General features: G+C 32.1%; 1 protein-coding gene across 1 annotated transcript in view; it reads right to left on the bottom strand.

The window, feature by feature from the left end:
• The window catches only part of LOC119603332 (protein Wnt-5), a 117,184-nt gene that overhangs the window by 77,017 nt on the left and 27,505 nt on the right, over window positions 1-12,662 (bottom strand).

The raw sequence follows: 12,662 nt of genomic DNA, 5'->3' as shown, positions 1-12,662 counted from the left end.
AATTTTATAAAATTACATTCATACACGTTTAAACCTTTGCCGTTTGTAACTTTTTATATCCCAGCTGTAGAACACAATAGCAAAACAAATCCTTTGAATGTATTTTTTATAAATTCAATTCTAATATCAGTGTATACAAACACTCATACAATTATTAACTCAAACTCTTGCACACATTAGAGAATTTTCGAAAACTTTCACTGTTTTCAAACACACTTTTTTGCACAAGCAAAATATTATACGCTTCACCTCACCGGGAATTAAATTTTATGCTTCATCTTTTTTGAATATTTTAAATCTGTAAATACGCTCTGTCTATGTAAGAACCCCCAAAACCCATTTAAGAACCCAGTAGTTTTAAAGGAAGTCGAAGTATCTCTTTGTTTACATACTTGTTCCCTGTAAAAGTTTAAATTGAATTTGTCGTAAGACAACCAGAGAATGACGGCTTAGATTACTATAGTGAACCATCGTACATAATTGCCGGGAATAGTATACGAACAAGAAGAACAACAAAAAATAAACATTATTATTGTAAACTGAGATTACAGTAGCTTGCATATATTAACTCAAGTAGTCAGTCTATTGTTGTTATTATTGCTGCTGTTGCTGTTCTTGTAAGTATTATACGAGTCTTTTATGAAGGAAACAGGAAAATATATTTTACCCTCAAAATTACTTGACATTATTATCATACTCATACTCATCCTTCTCGTTGTCATCTTTAGCATTGTAGTCATTGTTGTCGTTGTCCTCATCACCATCATCAACATCATGATCATCATCATGCTTCATCAACACTAAAATATAGCAAAGGATATTGCTATATGTTTGTAGTTGAGGCTTGAAGAAGTGGTTGGGGTGGGGGTTTGCTACTAGAGTCTTACCCTTAAAAAGTGTCAAACATGTATTTACCTTTCTTTAACTTTATTGCTGCTATACTTTTGATAGCTCTTAAGTATATTTTACACAATTCACTAGAGAGCATTTTATTTGGCTTTATTTTTTTTTGAATGTTGTTATTGTTGTTGTGTTTGGGTTATTATTTTAACCAAAATTGCGTGTTATAACTAACAATTATTTTAATTTACCTTGTTTTTTCTCGGTAACCTTAATGCCCTACAGTTGGTGTGATTACATTTTTATCACTTAGTTAGGCTAAGAACATTTTAATTTTCAATATTGCTATCGAACACCAACAAGTCTTGTCATATTCCTAATCAGTTTTCTAACCCACATAATAAAAATTTAATTATGCTGTTTCTATAGTACAAATCCACGTTAGAACTTGAATAAAGCTGAACAGAACTAGAATGAACCAGACCAAACTAGAACAGAACTAGAACAGAACTAGAACAGAACTAGAACAGAACTAGAACAGAACTAGAACAGAACTAGAACAGAACTAGAACAGAACTAGATCAGAACTAGAACAGAACTAGAACAGAACTAGAACAGAACTAGAACAGAACTAGAACAGAACTAGAACAGAACTAGAACAGAACTAGAACAGAACTAGAACAGAACTAGAACAGAACTAGAACAGAACTAGAACAGAACTAGAACAGAACTAGAACAGAACTAGAACAGAACTAGAACAGAACTAGAACAGAAACTAAACAGAACTAGAACAGAACTAGAACAGAACTAGAACAGAACTAGAACAAAACTAGAACAGAACTAGAACAGAACTAGAATAGAATTAGAACAGAACTAGAACAGAACAAGAACAGAACTAGAACAGAACTAGAACAGAACTAGAACAGAACTAGAACAGAACTAGAACAGAACTAGAACAGAACTAGAACAGAACTAGAACAGAACTAGAACAGAACTAGAACAGAACTAGAACAGAACTAGAACAGAACTAGAACAGAACTAGAACAGAACTAGAACAGAACTAGAACAGAACTAGAACAGAACTAGAACAGAACTAGAACAGAACTAGAACAGAACTAGAACAGAACTAGAACAGAACTAGAACAGAACTAGAACAGAACTAGAACAGAACTAGAACAGAACTAGAACAGAACTAGAACAGAACTAGAACAGAACTAGAACAGAACTAGAACAGAACTAGAACAGAACTAGAACAGAACTAGAACAGAACTAGAACAGAACTAGAACAGAACTAGAACAGAACTAGAACAGAACTAGAACAGAACTAGAACAGAACTAGAACAGAACTAGAACAGAACTAGAACAGAACTAGAAACAGAACTAGAACAGAACTAGAACAGAACTAGAACAGAACTAGAACAGAACTAGAACAATAAACAGAACTAGAACAGAACTAGAACAGAACTAGAACAGAACTAGAACAGAAAGAACTAGAACAGAACTAGAACAGAACTAGAACAGAACTAGAACAGAACTAGAACAGAACTAGAACAGAACTAGAACAGAACTAGAACAAAACTAGAACAAAACTAGAACAGAACTAGAACAGAACTAGAACAGAACTAGAACAGAACTAGAACAGAACTAGAACAGAACTAGAACTAGAACAGAACTAGAACTGAACTAGAACAGAACTAGAACAGAACTAGAACAGAACTAGAACAGAACTAGAACAGAACTAGAACAGAACTAGAACAGAACTAGAACAGAACTAGAACAGAACTAGAACAGAACTAGAACAGAACTAGAACAGAACTAGAACAGAACTAGAACAGAACTAGAACAGAACTAGAACTAGAACAGAACTAGAACAGAACTAGAACAGAACAAAAAACAGAACTAGAACAGAACTGGAACAGAACAGAACTAGAACAGAACAGAACTCTTGAACTTAACTGGACGAAGTAGAACATAAAAGTCCAACTTTTTTGGGTGTATTTTTGGATTTCATAGGGTAATTTTGAATAATATACATATGTTTACATACATATTTACTAATATGTACATATTTTATCTATCTTAATATTTGTTTAATAAGAGCTTTTCTCCTGTCACTGTCTGTTCATCTTCTTACCTTACAACTACTACAAATCCTTCCATTTAATTTATACGTATGTATTTATATTTACATCTCGCATAATTTAATACCACAAATTTATATGTATGTGCAATATTAAATAAGAAACAAAAAAAAACCTGTGGTCGGGAAATGTTTCAAATTAAAATCTCAGGAAAAGGGATTAAACACATACTCACCGAAATACGCTTGTTTGTATTTCTGAGAAATATTATTTGCGTATGTTTGTAAGTTCCAATGTAAAATGTAATAAATACCGATAGCTACCACCACTACGACTGACTCTCGTAATTTAAACAATTTGTTGCGGTTTCAAATTATGATGCTGATAGTGAAAATTTACGTTTGAATGACTTAAAGTCTTGTATGTTGTCGTTTTCTTTGTTTGTATGTTCAAATGTATTTTGTGGCTGAAAACCCCAGTAGACAGTCTCTTAAAAGGGGTGGCAAAATATTGGTATGTTGTGGTTGGGTACATACGCACACATCTAAGAGATGTTGTCCTTTATGCTTATTAAAATATTTGTTGTCATACCTTTTTATTTCAGTTTTTTTTTCTTTTGGTACTTTTGTTTCCGTTGTCGTTTGTATTTAGATTTGATATTTAGACAGGGTTTTTGTTTCTATATTTGATCCCTTTTTTCGTAGCTGTTCTTTTGTTTGTGTCATAAAATCATTTCGTTGTTTTAGAGTTCTTTTTATGCATTGTGTGTTCCTTTTTTAAGGGTTTATTAATAAATACCTCACGCAATTCCAATTGAGGTTTTATGTTTAATTAGTAACGCTTAAAACGCGACGCAGTTTTTTTGTTTTAACTTTTTCTTTTAGGTTTTAAATATTTTCTGGAAATTTTCAAGTTTTTCATGTTGGCTTCTTTTCTCGCTCGCTAAATTAATTGTATTTATTGCATTTTGTTACCAAAAAAGGCCAGAATTTCCTGTTCATATAATTTTATAGTTATTTCAGTTTTAGTTTGGGTGTGTTTAATGTATTGGCCATAAAACCATTTCCTTGCAGAAAAAGGAAATTCAGTCGGGTATAATCGACCTCAACATAGCCTTCAAGCTGTTAGTATGTATACATATTTAGTTCTAGTTCTTCTATAAAACTGAAACAGAAATAGTACAGAACAAGAAGAAAACATGAACTGAACCAGAAATGAACTAGAACAGAACTTGAACAGAACTAGAACAGAACTAAAACAGAACTAGAACAGAACTAGAACAGAACTAGAACAAAACTAGAACAGAACTAGAACAGAACTAGAACAGAACTAGAACAGAACTAGAACAGAACTAGAACAGAACTAGAACAGAACTAGAACAGAACTAGAACAGAACTAGAACAGAACTAGAACAGAACTAGAACAGAACTAGAACAGAACTAGAACAGAACTAGAACAGAACTAGAACAGAACTAGAACAGAACTAGAACAGAACTAGAACAGAACTAGAACAGAACTAGAACAGAACTAGAACAGAACTAGAACAGAACTAGAACAGAACTAGAACAGAACTAGAACAGAACTAGAACAGAACTAGAACAGAACTAGAACTGAACTAGAACAGAACTAGAACAGAACTAGAACAGAACTAGAACAGAACTAGAACAGAACTAGAACAGAACTAGAACAGAACTAGAACAGAACTAGAACAGATCTAGAACAGAACTAGAACAGAACTAGAACAAACTAGAACAGAACTAGAAAAGAACTAGAACAGAAACTAGAAACAGAACTAGAACAAACAGAACAGAACTAGAACAGAACTAGATCAGAACTAGAACAGAACTAGAACAGAACAGAACTAGAACAGAACTAGAACAGAACTAGAACTGAACTAGAACTGAACTAGAACAGAACTAGAACATAACTAGAACAGAACTAGAACAGAACTAGAACAGAACTAGAACAGAACTAGAACAGAACTAGAACATAACTAGAACAGAACTAGAACAGAACTAGAACAGAACTAGAACAGAACTAGAACAGAACTAGAACAGAACTAGAACAGAACTAGAACAGAACTAGAACAGAACTAGAACAGGACTAGAACAGAACTAGAACATAACTAGAACAGAACTAGAACATAACTAGAACAGAAACTAGAACAGAACTAGAACAGAACTAGAACAGAACTAGAACAGAACTAGAACAGAACTAGAAACAGAACTAGAACAGAACTAGAACAGAACTAGAACAGAACTAGAACAGAACTAGAACAGAACTAACTAGAACAGAACTAGAACAGACTAGAACAGAACTAGAACAGACTAGAACAACTAGAACAGAACTAGAACAGAACTAGAACAGACTAGAACATAACTAGAACAGAACTAGAACAGAACTAGAACAGACAGAACTAGAACAGAACAGAACCGACAGAACTAGTACAGAACTAGAAAGAACTAGAAAAAGAACTAGAACAGAACTAGAAACAGAACTAGAACAGAACTAGAACAGAACTAGAACAGAACTAGAACAGAACTTAAACAGAACAGAACAGAACTAGAACAGAACTAGAAACAGAACTAGAACAGAACTAGAACAGAACTAGAACAGAACTAGAACAGAACTAGAACAGAACTAGAACAGACTAGAAACAGGACTAGACATAACTAGAACAGAACTAGAACAGAACTGAACAGAACTAGAACAGAACTAGAACAGAACTAGAACAGAACTAGAACATAACTAGAACAGAACTAGAACAGAACTAGAACAGAACTAGAACAGAACTAGAACAGAACTAGAACAGAACTAGAACAGAACTAGAACAGAACTAGAACAGAACTAGAACAGAACTAGAACAGAACTAGTAGAGGACTAGAACTGACTATAATCAAAACTATACTTCAGTCTATAGTCTAATTGAAAATGATGTAGGGTACACAAAAAGTAACTTTTATAATTTCCATAAATCTCCCCTTTTCACTAAATCCTTTTACAATTGGCGTTTTGTGTATCATTTACAAAAGAAAATACATAATAACCATTTATTTTAATTAACAAATTTCTATTTAAATTAGGGGTTAAACTTTATTTAACTAAACACAAATAAATTTAACATTATGAAATTTGTAAATTTTTATTTGGCCCCTTTTGGATACAAGCAAATTAAATGGTTCGAGTGAAAAACGTGTAAATGTTTATAATGTTTATAGTTTGTAAAGAAAAAATTTTTTGGTGATAAAGATTGATGGATAAAAGTTCAAATGGAAATGTTTATTAAATAAAGTTTTTGTTAAGGGAAAGAAACTAAAGTTTTTTTATTTATAAAAGTGTTTGTTTTTCTCAAAACTATTTATAATAGGGAAATTAAGTTGTCATTTAGAAATACATGCAGAGTAAGGGATTCATATAAAATTGTATAAAAATACAAATGGAAAATATTCCCATATATGGCCCTACGCTAATGATAACAAATTACTGTGCTTTAAATATTATTTGGATTTTCCTGGAAACGGTAATGTTCATAATTTTATATTTTTCAAAACTTAAAAAACACACACACACAAATATTTGTATTTATCCTTCAGATCTGTTTGTATAATAACATGTCTTAAAACGTCATTAGCACGACAATACCTTAAGGCTATTTATAATAATTAGTTGTTGTTACCTGTTGGAAAAAAATTTTACGAAAATTTATATCAAAAAGATTTTAATCTAAACATGAGAGTTAATAAAAACAAATGATTCGAACTGAAATGATTAAAAGTAAATATCAAAGTCAACTTAATTGAATTCTGTGTAAACAATGATTTAGTCAAATCCCCAGCAGTTAAAATTTAAACCAATAATCGTTAAAAACAAAGAAGGAAAAAGGTAACTACATAAATCAGACAACAACTACTGTTGCGGCTACTGCATCCCAGCAGTTCAGAGTACCCTTAGAGGGCTAGTGATTTCAACTATCAGATGGTTTCTTAATACTTACGCAGATTTTAGGCACTCACTAGATTACCTAGGGACACTTAGGTGGCTTCTTTGTTAGATTATCTCTGATAAATTAGAAGCTAAAAATGTCTTCCTAATTTCATAATGAAGATTACTTCTCAATAGGATCTTCAAAATCTACAGGGTCTAACTAACTACCAAATACAATGATATAAGGACTTAAACATAAATAACAACAACATTAGCAGTAACATTATTATTTTGATTTTAATTGGTCATTTAAAGATTTTAAACGGATAACAAGAAAAGTCTTCCCCTTTTGACATTTCTAGCCGTAAGTCAGACTCTCTTTGATTCTGCTTGCTTTTCAAAAAATTATTAATATTTTTTTGTTTCTTTTCTTTTCATTTTGCACAAAAAGAAGTCATCCTTTTACTTTAGAAACTCTCTTGTAACTTTCATTCTTTATGCACTTCAATTGACGTCTTAGAAAAGTTAAAGTTACAAACTATGATGAAAAAGTTCTGAAGAAAAGAATGAAAATTTTAATTAATTAATTTCTTTTACTGAGAAAACGCAACAGCAATTACTACACTAAAACTGAGAGCAATGCGAGCAAAGAAGGCTAAACAATGTTTTACAATGAGAAATATTTCAACAGAAGGGGGAATCCGATCTGAACTAGAACTGAATTATAACTGAAACTGAACTAGAACTGAACTAGAACTGAACTAGAACTGAACTAGAACTGAACTAGAACTGAACTAGAACTGAACTAGAACTAAACTAGACTGAACTAGAACTATAGAACTGAACTAGAACTAGAACTAGACGAACTAGAACTGAACTAGAACTGAACTAGAACTGAACTAGAACTGAACTAGAACTAGAACTAGAACTAGAACTGAACTAGAACTGAACTAGAACTGAACTAACGGAACTAACTGAACTAGAACTGAACTAGACTGAACTAGAAACTGAACTAGAACTGAACTAGAACTGAACTAGAACTGAACTAGAACTGAACTAGAACTGAACTAGAACTGAACTAGAACTGAACTAGAACTGAACTAGAACTGAAACTAGAACTGAACTAGAACTGAACTAGAACTGAACTAGAACTGAACTAGAACTGAACTAGAACTGAACTAGAACTGAACTAGAACTGAACTAGAACTGAACTAGAACTTAACTAGAACTGAACTAGAACTGAACTGAACTAGAAACTGAACTAGAACTGAACTGAACTAGAACTGAACTAGAACTGAACTAGAACTGAACTAAACTGAACTAGAACTGAAACTAGAACTGAACTAGAACTGAACTAGAACTGAACTAGAACTGAACTAGAACTGAACTAGAACTGATCTAGAACTGAACTAGAACTGAACTAGAACTGAACTAGAACTGAACTAGAACTGAACTAGAACTGAACTAGAACTAAACTGAACTCGAACTGAACTAGAACTGAACTAGAACTGAACTAGACTGAACTAGAACTGAACTAGAACTGAACTAGAACTGAACTAGAACTGAACTAGAACTGAACTAGAACTGAACTAGAACTGAACTAGAACTGAACTAGAACTGAACTAGAACTGAACTAGAACTGAACTAGAACTGAACTAGAACTGAACTAGAACTGAACTAGAACTGAACTAGAACTGAACTAGAACTGAACTAGAACTGAACTAGAACTGAACTAGAACTGAACTAGAACTGAACTAGAACTGAACTAGAACTGAACTAGAACTGAACTAGAACTGAACTAGAACTGAACTAGAACTGAACTAGAACTGAACTAGAACTGAACTAGAACTGAACTGAACTATACTGAACTAGGAACTGAACTAGAAACTAGAACTGAACTAGAACTGAACGAGAACTGAACTAGAACTGAACTAGAACTGAACTAGAACTGAACTAGAACTGAACTAGAACTGAACTAGAACTGAACTAGAACTGAACTAGAACTGAACTAGAACTGAACTAGAAACTGAACTAGAACCTGAACTAGAACGAACTAGAACTGAAACTAGCAACTGAAACTAGAACTGAACTAGAACTGAACTAGAACTGAACTAGAACTGAACTAGAACTGAACTAGAACTAACTAGAACTAGAACTGAACTAGAACTGAACTGAACTGAACTAGAACTGAACTAGAACTGAACTAGAACTGAACTAGAATGAACTAGAACTGAACTAGAACTGAACTAGAAACTGAACTAGAACTGAACTAGAACTGAACTAGAACTGAACTAGAACTGAACTAGAACTGAACTAGAACTGAACTAGAACTGACCTAGAACTGAACTAGAACTGAACTAGAACTGAACTAGAACTGAACTAGAACTGAACTAGAACTGAACTAGAACTGAACTAGAACTGAACTAAACTGAACTAGAACTGAACTAGAACTGAACTAGAACTGAACTAGAACTGAACTAGAACTGAACTAGAACTGAACTAGAACTGAACTAGAACTGAACTAGAACTGAACTAGAACTGAACTAAACTGAACTAGAACTGAACTAGAACTGAACTAGAACTGAACTAGAACTGAACTAGAACTGAACTAGAACTGAACTAGAACTGAACTAGAACTGAACTAGAACTGAACTAGAACTGAACTAGAACTGAACTAGAACTGAACTAGAACTGAACTAGAACTGAACTAGAACTGAACTAGAACTGAACTAGAACTGAACTAGAACTGAACTAGAACTGAACTAGAACTGAACTAGAACTGAACTAGAACTGAACTAGAACTGAACTAGAACTGAACTAGAACTGAACTAGAACTGAACTAGAACTGAACTAGAACTGAACTACTAGAACTGAACTAGAACTGAACTAGAACTGAACTAGAACTGAACTAGAACTGAACTAGAACTGAACTAGAACTGAACTAGAACTGAACTAGAACTGAACTAGAACTGAACTAGAACTGAACTAGAAACTAGAACTGAACTAGAACTGAACTAGAACTGAACTAGAACTGAACTAGAACTGAACTAGAACTGAACTAGAACTGAACTAGAACTGAACTAGAACTGAACTAGAACTGAACTAGAACTGAACTAGAACTGAACTAGAACTGAACTAGAACTGAACTAGAACTGAACTAGAACTGAACTAGAACTGAACTAGAACTGAACTAGAACTGAACTAGAACTGAACTAGAACTGAACTAGAACTGAACTAGAACTGAACTAGAACTGACTAGAACTGAACTACAACTGAACTACAACTGAACTACAACTGAACTAGAACTGAACTACAACTGAACTAGAACTGAACTACAACTGAACTAGAACTGAACTAGAACTGAACTACAACTGAACTACAACTGAACTAGAACTGAACTAGAACTGAAATAGAACTGAACTAGAACTGAACTGTTTTTAGTTAAACAGGAAATTATCTATAAATAGAAATTAAATCGATTATTTCTTATAATCGAAATACATTTTTGATCGTAGCCACCTTAATCTTCAATTTTTGTTTTAGTCGAAGTATTTACAAATACAAATAAACAATTAAATAAATGTTGTTATTTTTTTATTGTTATATTTTTGTTATATTGTTATATTAAACTGACTTGAAATTAAGTTAAAGAAATTATAAATATAAAACAAAACCCACAGTAAAACCATGGCGAAAAAGATTTCCTTAGAAATACTTTTAAACTTGACGTAGGCTTTATAGTCATGTATTGTCTGTATAAATCTCCCAGACAACTACGTTTAGTTCTAATTATATTAAAGTCCATTAAGAAAATAATTCACTGTAAAGCAAGAATTTTTCCGTGGCCACTCGAACACAGACGAATTGTGTGGCTACAGTGTTGCAAAGAGATAAACCTAGATAAACATAGACTGAAGCTGGACAATATTGGTGAAGTTTGAAATTACAATTCAGTTTAAGAAGATAAAAAATTTTGAAGAGGTATAGTCCATTTGCTTGTAACTGCATTCAAGAGAAATATCGGTGCAATTTATACTTATAAGACCGATTCGTTCAATTAGTTATATATAGATCCAAAGAACTCAGTTTCATTTGATTCAATAAATTTTCCAAGAAATAACTTTAACCATTATCCAATAGCTTTCTCTTACGGATTTATTTATCTTGAAAAACATTGTCTTAAAGGCAAATTTTTCCCCTCTAACACCCCGACTAAAGCAAAATCATGGAATAAATATTTCATAACAATTTAAGCCATACAAGACTTTCGTAGTTAAATATAATTTATTTCCTGAGAATCAGCTTGACTTCTAGTGCAAGAAAAAGATTCAAAGATACAAAGTTTTCAATTTTATTATTTTTCTTATCTTAAAGAAATCTAAAAATAAAAAATAGAAGAAACAGACATGAATATTTACGAAAAGAGGAAAACAAACGTACATATACACAAGTTCCTTTATTTGTGTTTTTTTGTTAAAGTATCCTTTATTTTGTCTAATAACAGAGTTGGAATAATTTGTTGTTGAACTTTACAGACAGGAAAAATTATAAACAAAAATTTGTTAAAAGAGACACAGATAGGGAAAGTGAAAGAAGGAAGTATTAGTTATTGTTAAAAATCAACGTTCAAACAAATTGATAATGGTGTGATGATGTTGCCAACGCTGTGTGATGTTTTGAACCATTGTCATCCGTCTTAATTAAGTTGAGTAATGTTGAAAACAGTTTATAATGAAATATTTGCTGTAAAATAACATAAAAAGGATAATAGAATACAATGAACAAGAACGTATACATATAAAAATGAATACGTTACACATACATACATACATAGAAAGATTAGGGAGGATCGCTAGAGTTAAGTTATAAAGTAATAAGGTTATAAGGTTATAAAGTTATAAAGTTATAAAGTTATAAAGTTATAAAGTTATAAAGTTATAAAGTTATAAAGTTATAAAGTTATAAAGTTATAAAGTTATAAAGTTATAAAGTTATAAAGTTATAAAGTTATAAAGTTATAAAGTTATAAAGTTATAAAGTTATAAAATTATAAAGTTATGAAGTTGTAAATAGTCAATTGACTCAACTTGACTATTGAATAGACTGTTCTATACTATTGACTAATCTATTAAATAGTCTACTGACTAGCAGCTGACTAGTCTATTAAATAGTCTAATCCATTGACTAGTCTAGTCTCTATTGACTAATCTAATGACTAGCGTGCTGACTAGTCTATTGACTAATATATTGACTAATATATTGGCTCGCCTATTGACTAGTCTACTGACTAGTCGATTAACTAATCTATTCTACTGACTAGTCTATTTACTTGTCTATTGTCTAATATATTGACTAGTCTTTTGACTAGTCTACTGGCTAGTCTATTGACTAATCTATTGACTAGTCCATTGACGAGTCTACTGATTAGCCTTTTGAATAGTCAGTAAACCACTGACTAGTCTACTAACTAACTAGTCTAATTGATTATTAACTAGTGCATAGAGCAGTCTAGTAACTAGTTTATTGAATAGTCACTGACTAATCAATTGTCTTATCTACTGGCTAGTCTTTTGATTAGACTATTGACTAGTCTATTGGCTAGTCTATTGACTAGTCTATTGGCTAGTCTATTGACTAGTCTATTGACTAGTCTATTGACTAGTCTATTCACTAGCCTATTGAATAGCCTACAAACTAGTCTTTTAAAAAGTCAGTAAACTACTGACTGGTCTACTAACTAATTAGTCTAATTGACTATTGACTAGTGTATTGAGTAATCTACTAACTAGTTTATTGACTAGTCTACTGACTATTCTA

Source organism: Lucilia sericata, unplaced genomic scaffold (genome assembly GCF_015586225.1).
Source record: "Lucilia sericata isolate MDLA Ls3-8-SP2 unplaced genomic scaffold, ASM1558622v1 Contig000294F_arrow, whole genome shotgun sequence".
Classification (NCBI taxonomy): domain Eukaryota; kingdom Metazoa; phylum Arthropoda; class Insecta; order Diptera; family Calliphoridae; genus Lucilia; species Lucilia sericata.
Note: the sequence above shows the minus strand (reverse complement) of the source record. Positions and strands in the feature narration are given on the sequence as shown.